Raw genomic sequence first — 12138 nt, forward strand, 5'->3', positions numbered from 1 at the left:
ATGCCTTCTCCAGGGTAATACTTCTGTCCCAGTATGCGAAAAAATTACACATTGATCCTACCATGACATTAATACAATAATTGTGAGAAATTCTGAAACGATCAGTAGATTTAGGACACCACGGCAGTGGTGGTCGCTGCGCCCTGCCTAACGGGAAAGCAGATCCACACTTTATACCTTATCCTCTTTCAAACCACAATCTTTACTGTACTTATATAGGTGCACTCTCATTGGTACATAGTTCCTCTACTGTCATACCACGCCGCTAATGCCCGATCTCGTCCGATCTTGGAAGCTAAACGGCGTTGGGCTGGGTCAGTACATGGAGAGGAGACTTCCTCGGAATACCCAGTGTTGTAGAGTAGGAACTACTCCTTTTTAAGGCGAACACCAACAGCAGTATCACCACTAATCTTTCCCCCCCCCCTTTGCTCTGTTATATAACAGTTCAGCGTCAGACTCTAATAACAGTAACAGATATCCTAAATACGTGGGTAATCCGAGCAATTGGTTGCCAGCCAAGTGTACAACATAGATCCAACTATATTGGTTCTTTGAAGATACACCAGTTACACACTTTTTTCCTTCCTTGGTCCCATCAATACAGAATTTCTGTACTGGTCAGGGGAGACGGCTGTTAGACAATCCAGTGTCTACAACCTCTCTAAAAAAAGACCAGAACATTTTAACAATTTTTCATATATTCTTTATTTCTTTCTCATTTCACATTTGGATCATAGATGGGTAACGTTTTTTTAACTTTGAATAATAAATGGATGTTTTAAATATCTTCTTGACACACATTTGAAGAACTTTTCTTCTTTGTATAAGAGTGCGCCCACACAAGAGCTTTCTTTCTCTCCTGTTGTTAGTACTTGTACTTTCTGGCTCTGGGCGCACCACCAACTAGGACTACAATTGAAATTATAGTAACTTTCTTTCTCTAATTGTCCTCACTTGGTCTTCTACACATATAAACCATAATCCACCTTGGACCAGTGCCCGGTCATTCCTTGTTTTTGTGTTGTATAACCTGACAGTCTAACATGCATTAAAGTGTTATCAAACTATTCTAGATGCCTTGTCTGTTTTTTCAAGTTATGAGTGCCATTTCAATACAGTTGCTTTAAGTGAGGGCAGCAGCCAGGGCCATCTTTTTGTATGGGCTCAATAGGCAGTTGCCTAAGGGGCCCAGGAGCATATAGGGTCCTAAACTGATAGGGGTGCTAAGGGTACCAGATTTTTTAAAAACGGCCCTGGGAAACCAGAGATATCCAACTTCAAAGCAGTGCTCACATCCGAGCCTGTTAATTGCTCTTCCCAGCTAGATATCTTGGGTTCTGTCTGACTTAGTTTTTCTGAGCGTACAGTCCAAAAGCTGGGACTCTCCTCTCTCAGTGGACACTGGCAGCATGTCTCTACTATGCCCAGAACAGAGATATCAGCCTTCCAGCAGCTGGCCCCTGCTCCAGCTCCACACACCTGGAATGCAGTTTTACATATTTGTTGTTGGATTGCTCTGGCTCCTGACCTCTGAGCCCCAAGTCCCAAGTACAGCCTGAAAGGTGAGACTCTTTTTTTTATCCCATTGAAGCTAAGAAATATCTTTACAGGAACTGGCGATATATGCAGTTAAGCAAGACCTCACACAGGAAAATGAATATTAGGACCACTCCACTATCCACACCTCCCCTGCACATAAAACACCCCATATCACCCTAGAAGTCATCTACCAGGGCCCCTTTATTCAGCCCAATACCCCCTTCTACAGTTCTTTTACTAGTGTTCTCCCTCCCAACCCATCTTCCACCATCTGAGCAGTGAAGGAGTAATTACAGATATTACTGCTCCAGGTCCTACATGCTGAGCAGATGATAGAACACCCCCAACCATCCACGGGACATCAAAGCTGCCATCAGCATACAGTCACTGGTATATAAATATACAGAGAACCACCACACTCACCATTCCAAGGAATGGGGTGCAAACCTGCACTTGCTACCCCCAGGTGGGAGTGCAGTAGCCTGTGACCACATTGTTTATATAATATATATCGAGAACCGAGCACTCACCATGGCATGCACTCACCATGGGGAGTAATATCACACCATCTTATGCTAATTTATTTCTGGACACTTATGAGGATTAAAACATCATCCAGCTGTTTGGAGATAGTATCGCTTTGTATTGCCAATTTATTGATGACTTTTTTTAGTGTGGACAAAGACAGAGTATTACTTAAGATATTGGAGTATCTCAATCAACTTAACTCTCCCATTAGATTCCCCATGCAGTATAATAGGGAGGTAATTGATTTTTTAGGCGCTAGTATATTTACCACCGAACTAGGTTATGGTTTCAGACAGTTTAGGAAGCCAGCGGACCGCAATACACTATTGTCATTTGGTAGTCACCATCTAGGCCCACTGAAACAGAACTTAACAGTTTCTCAATTTTTGAAGGGTCTTAAGAATAACTCAGATGACTATACAAGACATATACAACACAATAAAATTAGGCCTAAATTTTCTGCCTGGGGATATGATAATCAGACCATCAATAAATGCCAATATAGGTCAATGAATAGCTTCACCAGGGGTTCCCAAAAAATGGGAATAAAGTAATCTTTTTGTTATTTTTACCACATTTAATACTGCTGGACCTGCCATACACAAGGCGGTTAAGGATCTTTGGCCAGTGATCAAGACAGATCCTACCTTTTCAAAGAAGGTACCTGATAAACCATTATTGACCTTTAATTGAGTCGGAATTTGAAGGATATTTTGATGCAACCTGACAGGTCACCGGTACAGACTACAACAATGTGGCTGGTGCCTAAAAAACTGGGACAGAGCAGCGGCACAAATAGACAGCAGTTTGTAGCATTTCTAAGAAACACTGTCACACAGCAGTGGTATAAATGAATGGTGGTGCAAGATGGAATTGTCCTTGGGCCCTCCCACCCTTATATTGATTATTAAACAGGACATGCACAGTTTATCCAACCAATTATTTCAGCGACATGGACTGCCACACTTATGGCTGAAATGATTGGTTTGTTTGAGCAAAAAAAAAAAACAAGCTACCAATTGCCTTAAAGCAGCAGCTCTACAGTGCCTAGAGGAGGTCATCACCACTGCTATCCTCATCCTCACCCTCATCAGTGTGTACATCCTCATCCTAATCATACAATATCCTCTCTGCTGGAATACGCTATTACAGATGTCTCTGTATTTCAATGTAATTGCTGAGAAAGGTCTTCCGAGTGGAAATTTCAGTTCATCTTGATGAATATCATCTTTTCAACATTGTGAGGAAGTAGCCTCCTACACCGTTCACTCACAAGGTTCCCAGCTGTGCTGAAAACTCTCTCTGAGTACACACTGGAGGGTGGTCATCTTAAGTAACACAAAGCCAGTTTGTACAAGGGCCTCCATATTGACTTTTATCCTTCCAGGACATGAAGGGACTCTATGACATGCCTTCTTTTATGGTGTCATGAAAGTAATCATCCACCATTCTTTGGAAGGTGACCATATCATATGGAGTTATGGTAGAGGTGTCGCTGATACTGAAAAATTCATCTAGACCTTACCAGATGTCAAAATGTTGTATTGACTAATCTGCATCCCCACTAGGTCTTTTTAAGAACATTTAGGTTTTTCCTGGCTGTTCCAGAAGAAACTGAATGAAGAGATGTCACTTGAGCTGCCAACTTGCTCACCAGTAGCAAGAAACAACATATGACTTGAACCAAGGATCAAGCACGGTTGCCAAAATGTATTGATCCAATGTCAAGATATTGGCAACCCTTGGATCCTGGCGAAGCAAAAAAAAGGGCTTGATCTACAAGTCCGGCATATTTTGCCTTGTTTTATCTCCTCTTTCAATTTCTCCAATTGTTTTTCCAAAACTCTAATTAGGGGAACCACCTGGTTCAAGCTAGCAGTGTCGGAACTCAATTCACATGTGGCTACTTTAAAGGGTTTAAACATCTTACACAAGAAAGACAGTAATTTCCACTGTGCTGGGCTAAGGTACATACCACCCCCTCCTCTCCCAAAGTCATAGCTTGTTGTAAAGCTATCAATAGCTTTCTACTGTTCCTCCCTCCGCTGAAGCATATAAAGGGTGGAGTTCCACCTTGTCACCACCTCTTGCCTCAGTTGATGGAAGGTCAGATTAAACTCTTATTGCAGGTGCTGCAATCTCCTGCATGCTGTTGCAGAATGCCAAAAATGCCCCGGAATTTTTCGGGCCAGAGACAGCATCTCTTGACCGCCCCTCTCATTTTTTTTAAAGTTGATCGTGTGAGCAAAACAGGGGATGTGTTGGAATTCACCCAACTGTAATGCTTTCACGATCTTAGTAGCATTATCCAAAATTACAAATCCTGAGGAGAGTCCAAGTGGGGTAAGCTATGTTGCTATCACATTACTTATGCCTCTTAGTTAAGCCGGTAATACACAGAGTAGCCTGCCTCTGAATGAGCTGGCGATATTTGCTAGATAGTACTGCTGCTGATAAAGGTGATTCATCCCACCCAGTTGGCCATCACAGTCATATAATCTTTAGTTTGCCCACTCCTTCTTGTTCACATATCTGTGGCTAAGTGGACACTGGCTAAAATGGCATTTTTTAGGCCGCAAATAAGGTTTTTCTTTACATCCTGGTTTGTGGTGGAGATCGCAGGTGCTGGGTTTTAGTAGAGAGAAAGGAGACATATGCTGCTATTTTTTTAGCACCAGTTTATGATACCCTACACCTGCCATGAGCTTGCTGCAGGTGACATAATAGGGTGGAGGTTCATAAATGCCTAACGTAACTATCTCTACTTATTTTGTTTCCACAAAGGCTACAGATGGCTTGACAAATGTTGTTAGGATTTGTGTGAAAATAATTTGACACATAAGTAGATTTGTTGGTCCTATGCCCAGGCATGACAATGGCTGTCTTATCATGGCCAACAGATTATTCCCTTTGTTCCTGATTTATACACACAACATCCTCATTCTTATCCTTAACATCCTCATTAGTGCCATCATCTGCTACACAAATACCCCCCTCATCCTCTTGTAATGCTACAGTGGCATCTTTAATAGCCTGGTCACCAGCAATACTACAATCTGCTGCTCGTCTCCACAAATACAGAGGGAGTGGTAACGGTGTAAGGCAGCTTCTCTGAGAGGTTAGGCTCACACATAGGACTTGAAGACGCACTTGGACTCTCCTCAGGGATTTGTGAAATTTATGTTTCTGTGAAACTGTGAAACTCCATTTGTATGACAGCCTTTGTATACTGATACATCCAGGGGCTGCTGCTTCCTTTGACAAGGGCTATTCTGTTCGTCCATTCGGTGTTAAAAAAGTTAAACAAAACAAAAAGAAAACACTTTTGGTTAAAAGTGAACTGCAGTGCATCATTCTATGTGACTCATACACGTATTGTTGTGGGACGCTGATGGTGGTACATTTTTGGTACAAATTTTGATATGTGCTGTATGTCTGTTGACAGACATGGAGTATGAACAATTGAGAGGAGATCAGCAAATAAATACTAGAGCTGAAGCTGCTGCCACTAGCACTCTGGATGACTTTTACAAATACTGTAGCTATAGTTACCATCGCAGTTATATCATGACATAACCATAATGGTAACTATACAGTACATTATTTGAAAAAGTATCTAGAGTGCCATCCGTGGTTCATTTGTATATGAACCACATGTATGACAAAAAGGCACAAGTTTAAGTGGATAGGTTCACTGAATGTGGCTATCCTTCTAGTTTAATTGAGAGATCAAGAATAAGAGCAATAAATAAGTGGAATTAATGGAATATAAAAGTAGAATAAATAAAGATGATAAAAAAAATTCTGTCCTTTCATCACACAGTATAACAATTTGGATAACTGCATAGAAAAAAATAAAACATAAAAACTAGAGATGTGTGGTGAGCACTTTTCGTGTTTTGTGTTTTGGTTCTGGATACAAATCCCCGCTCGTGTTTTGCCAAAACCACCATTTTGGGTTTTGGATCTGAATCTGGGTGATTAAAAAAAAAAAACAGCTAAAATCTCAGAATTTGGGGGTAATTTTGATTCTACAGGATTATTAACTTTAATAACATTCATTCCCACTAATTTCCAGTCTATTCTGAACACCTCACAATATTGTTTGTATGCCAAAAGGTTGCACCGAGGTTACTGGATGACTTAGCTAAGGGACACAAGTGTGCGGCACAAACACATGGCCCATCTAGGAGTGGCACTGCAGTGTCAGACAGGATGCACTTTTAAAAACAAGGCCCCAAACAGTACATCATGCAAAGAAGAAAAAGAGGTGCAATGAGGTAGCTGGATGACTAAGCTAAGCGACACAAGTGTATGGCACAAACACCTGGACCATCTAGGAGTGGCACTGCAGTGGCAGACAGGATGGCACTTTTAATAACTAGATCCCAAACAGCACATGATGCAAAGATAAAAAGAGGCGCACTGAGGTTGCTGGATGACTAAGCTAAGCAACAAAAGTGTGCGGCACAAACACCGGGCCCATTTTGGAGTGGCACTGTAGTGTCAGACAGGATGGCACTTTTAAAAACAAGGCCCCAAACAGCACATTATTCAAACATAAAAAAGACGTGCAATGAGGTAGCTGGATGACTAAGCTAAATGACACAAGGGTGCGGCACAAACACCTGGCCCATCTAAAAGTGGCACGCAGTGGCTGAATGTCGAAAGAGGCCCAATAAATTGGCCCGACAGCATCTACTGCATGCCCGTCATTTTACAAAAACTTCTGCAACACCAAATTAATTGTATGTGCAAAACATGGGACATGCTGGAATTTGTTCAGATGTAATGCACGCACAATATTGGTGGCGTTATCCAGTATCACAAATCCCCAGGAGAGTCTAAGTGGGGTAAGCTATTGTGCAATGATGTCCCTTAGTTTCCGTAAGAGGTTGTCAGCAGTGTGCCTCTTACGGAAACCGGTGATACACAGCGTAACCTGCCTAGAAATGAGCTGGCATTTGTGAGATGTTGCTACTGGTGCCACTGCTGTTGTTGCTGCGGGAGGCAATACATCTACCCAGTGGGCTGTCACAGTCATTATGTCCTTAGTTTGCCCTGCATCACTTGTCCGCATGTCCGTGGTTAAGTGGACACTTGGTACAACTGCAATTTTCAGGACACTGAGGACACTTTTCTTAATGTCCCTGTACAGTCCAGGAATCACTTTGCTAGTGAAGTGGAATCTAGATGGAATTTGGTACCGGGGACACACTACCTCCATCAATTGTCTAAATCCCATTGCACTAATGGCAGATACCGGACGCACGTCTAAAACAAACAAAGTAGTACAAGTGGTGTCCGACATCCCCTCTGGGATGATGATCAACTTCCAGCAGCAACAACAGCAGCGGCATCAGCAGCAGCAGTAGGAGGAAGTGATTATTGATCTTTTCCTATTTTATCCTTCAAATTTTTGTTCTCCATTATTTTTCTGGAGTTATATAACAATATGCGGCACAGGAGAGCGTACCCTTACATTATACAGGGCAAACCCTGTAAAAATTATTTGGATTAAATATTAATAACCCCTTTATTTGAAGTAAATAATATACAGCACAGGGCAGCACCACTGGACTTATACTGCAGTACCCCTGGACTTATACAGCAGTAGCCCTGGATTTATACGACAGTACCACTGGACTTATATGACAGTACCACTGGACTGGACTTATATGGCAGTACCACTGGGCTTATACGGCAGTACCACTTGACTGGACTTATACGGCAGAACCACTGGACTTATACGGCAGTACCACTGGGCTTATACGGCAGTACCACTTGACTGGACTTATACGGCAGAACCACTGGACTTATACGGCAGTACCCCTGGACTTATACGGCAGTACCACTTGACTTATAGGGCAGTACCACTGGACTGGACTTATATGGCAGTACCACTGGACTTATACGGCGGTACCACTGGACTGGACTTATACAGCAGTATGCCTGGACATATACAGCAGTACCCCATAACTTATATGGCAGAACCCCTGGACTTATACCGCAGTACCCCTGGACTTATATGGCAGTTTCACTGGACTGGACTTATACGGCAATACCCCTGGACTTATACGGCAGTACCACTGGACTTATATGGCAGTACCCCTGGACTTATATGGCAGTACCCCTGGACTTATATGGCAGTACCACTGGACTTATATGGCAGTAACACTGGACTTTTACGGCAGTACCACTGGACTGGACTCATATAGCAGTACCACTGGACTTATGGCAGCATAGGACACCACCACTGGACTTATGGCAGCACAGGACACCACCACTGGACTGATGCAGCACAACACAGCACCACTGGACTGGACTTATACAGCAGCACCACTGGATTAATGACAGCACAGGACACCACCACTGTACTTATGGCAGCACAATACTGCACCACTGCATTGCACTGGACTTATGCAGCACAACACAGCACCACTGGACTGGACTTATTTAGCAGCACTGGACTTATGGCAGCACAGGACACCACCACTGGACTGATGCAGCACAAGACAGCACCACTGCATTGGACTGGACTTATGCAGCAGCACTGGACATATGACAGCACAGGACACCACCACTGTAACTGGACTGATGCAGCACAAGACACCACCACTGGACTGATGCAGCACAAGACAGCACTGGAAAAAAGAGCAGGTCGCCTCCCCACACGCCACACCACTTTCCCACACAGACACTAAGGAGACACGTCCTCTCGCTACACTGGAGTGAAAATGGCGGTGGCGCACGGCTCCTTATATGGAATCCAAACCCGCTAGAATCTGACAATGGGATGATGACATTTTGCCTTGTTCTGGTTTTTGAGTCTGGTGGGAAAATCCGAGCTGGACTCGGATTCGGGTTCGGGACATGATGTTCGGTGATGTTCTGCTGATTCCTAATAAATACTGTTATATACTGAAATTAAATCCAATTCTAGCAAAACACCCCCCCAGAACAACTGAATATTATGTATAAGAAGGCGAGAAATAAAAAAATGATGGTGTCTAAGAGTCGCTTATAAAAACTAACCTGTATTGAACCAGAAAGGAAAATATTGGGGGGGAATAAAAAGTTTCTGTAAACTCTGTCCTCTACAGATGGGTCCACGGTTATCTTGACTAATTTTCTGTGCCTAGTCACAACATGATTTATTAGCATAAACCCTTAATCTATTGTTCTCAACTGCAATACAATACAGAGAACAATACAGCAGGGGATTAAGTCCGACTGGTCTCAGTTAATCCTACTAAAGGTCAAGATAAATGTGGACCCATCTATAGCTTAAAAGGGTGTTAAAACCTTTAGCGGAAAAATAGACTTTAAAACACAAAATATTACAAGCTTTGTAAGTTATAACTCCACGTATATTATACAGTGGTGCAAGTACTGTAGAAATATTTTCTTAGTGGTACTGAGAGTGCCAAAAAATAGACATGGTCACGTGTCATGATGGGGCATGACCACATGACACTAGGGGGAGTGGCTACATTACACTAGTGGTGTGGCCACACAGCATAGCCATTTTTCCTTGCACTTTGAAGACAAGGCTAGAACTATACAGTACTGCCTCTAGTAAAATAGAAATATATATTAATAACCCCAGTATACTGTAATAGAAATTTATTTTAATGACCCCAATTTAATAAAAATACATACAGTAGTAATGCCCCCATTATAACAGGAATATATAGTAGTGCCCCAGGTATAACAGAAATATATAGTAGTGTCCCGCATTATAATATAAAAATATAGTAATGCCCCCATAATAATAGACATATTTAGCAGTGTTCCACATCCACATTACAAAATAAATATATAGCAATGCCCCTATTATAAAGGAAATATGTTGTAGTGTCCACATTACAATAGACATATATAGTAATGCCCCCATAATAATAGACAAATATAGTAGTGTCCCACATTCCAAAGGAAATATATAGTAATGCCCCCATAATAATAGTTACATAGTTAGTGAGGTTGAAAAGAGGCAAAATGCCTATTGGGTTCAACCTGTATTCTGTGTTAAGCTGTTCGTATTATAAAGCACCTGCTGAAGTAATTGTTTAGTACCAATTGACACTATGATTCTACCACTACCAGATATCAATGTCACTGTGCTAAATGCTATAACCCTGGATACGTTTGCCAGTTAAAAATGTGTCCAATCCATTTTTAAATGCAATTAAAGATTCTGGAAATGTATAGTAGTGTCCACATTACAATAGAAATATATAGCAATGCCCAGTGGTCGAAGTGGAAATTTTGAAGGAGGGGTATGGAAAAGTGAAGGTTGTAATGTTGTGCACCTTAAAGGGGTGTGTGATCACTCATAAATGGTCCTTAAGTGTAGTGTACCACACCATATACCCCTTATACACAGTATGCACCACAATATTAGGACCCCTTACACTTTCTAGTATTTGTGCCCCTTACACATTATCCCACACTAAATGAGCCAAAATTCCAATGGAATGAGCCAAAATTCACATTACGCAACACAGTATGAGCCAAAATTCACAATACACAACATAGTATGGTCCAAAATTCACCATATGCCACACAGTATAATCCAAAATTCACATTATCCACACAGTATGAGCCAAAATTCACATTATCCCACACAGTATGAGCCAAAATTCAGGGACAGGGAGAGTGACAGCAGGAACAAGGAGATAGGGAAAGTGACAGCAGTGACAGGGAGAGTGACAGAGGGACAGAAAGAGTGACAGAGGGACAGAGGGAAGCAAGGTAACATTACCTTTTGAGCAGCAGAGGTGCGGAGGGGGCTGTGGTTGGCGGCTGTGCAGAGGCTGTAGTCAGCGGTGGAGAGGAAGAGGCCGTGAGCGGCAGCAGCGGTGAGAAGGAGAACTAGAGCAGCGGTGGTGAGAAGGAGAGCAGGGCGGCAGCGGTAGTAAGAAGGAGAACACGAGCAGAGGCAGCGGTGAGAAGGAGGCCATGGGCGGCAGCAGCGGTGGTGAGGAGGCCTTCGGTGCGGCTCTTGTGAGACGGTGAGGTCTCTATGATCGTCGCCATTTGAAATCGTCCGTGGACCGGCAGCCGCACATTCGCTCCTGATTGGTGCATAATTTGAAAGTCGTCGTCGGCAGGGATCTTCAGTGCTTGAAGTGCGGCGTGGGTGGCGGTAAGAAGCCCATAAACTTCTATAGGGTATCGCCATCAAAAGATGACAATACCCTCAGCAGCGTAAACCCGGTGGCCGGGTGTTAGTACATATGAAAATGCAGTAAAACCCCCCAAAATGGGGTTTTTACTGCATTTTCCTTTTAGTACATCCCACCCTTAGTGCCAGCAGCAGCTGCCAGGAGAGGAAGCGTAATGTGATCTCATGACCTCACCGTCGCGCTTCCTGTAGACCTGACAAAGTGGAAGGTGCCATCATGCTGCCGAACACCATGGTCTTGTTGCTTGGCAGCACATTATAATTGCAGTAATGTCAGTCACAGGTGCAAAGTGTGCAGTGGGTGCTATTGGGTGGTACTGCGTACCTGTTGCCAATTTCTTCAGGGTACTCTGTACCAGAGCGTAACTGCATACTTGCACCACTGATTATATATATGATTATCTGCCCTTGTGGGCTGAAATATATATGGAAGACAAAAGATCTTTAAAAATTTACATTTTGGAGTATCAAGAAACATAAAAAATGCAGTGTTGAACCACGGTATTTCGCAACACAATAAAAAATTTCATAACAGCGATCCCAGTTTTCTAAGATTTAACGGTATAGGGTTCCATCAAAAAATGGGTGGAGACAGAGATAAATTATTCACTAAGGGGCCTATTTATTAACATTATTTTTACAAAAAAACAATAATGTGAAAAAGAGTGTTTTCACACCCTTTCACATTGTTATAGTATCACGGAATGTATAAAAAACTGCCCCAACCGCTTTAATTGTAATTTTTTAGTAACCCACATTGCATTCCCCATACTTATAATGGGAAATGCGATGTGCAGAATTTACTAACAAAAAAAATGTAAAAAAAAACCTGCAGTGTGCCCTGTGATATTAACGCCAACTCAGGCTGGCGAAATCACAGG

At 42.5% G+C, this 12138-nt stretch overlaps 1 pseudogene; it reads left to right on the plus strand.

Moving 5' to 3' along the window:
* Nucleotides 1-244: 244 nt before the first annotated feature.
* LOC134939039 (5S ribosomal RNA) lies at nt 245-363 on the plus strand (annotated as a pseudogene).
* The last annotated feature ends 11775 nt before the right edge of the window (nt 364-12138 follow it).

The sequence above is a fragment of the Pseudophryne corroboree genome, chromosome 6 (genome assembly GCF_028390025.1).
Source record: "Pseudophryne corroboree isolate aPseCor3 chromosome 6, aPseCor3.hap2, whole genome shotgun sequence".
NCBI lineage: Eukaryota > Metazoa > Chordata > Amphibia > Anura > Myobatrachidae > Pseudophryne > Pseudophryne corroboree.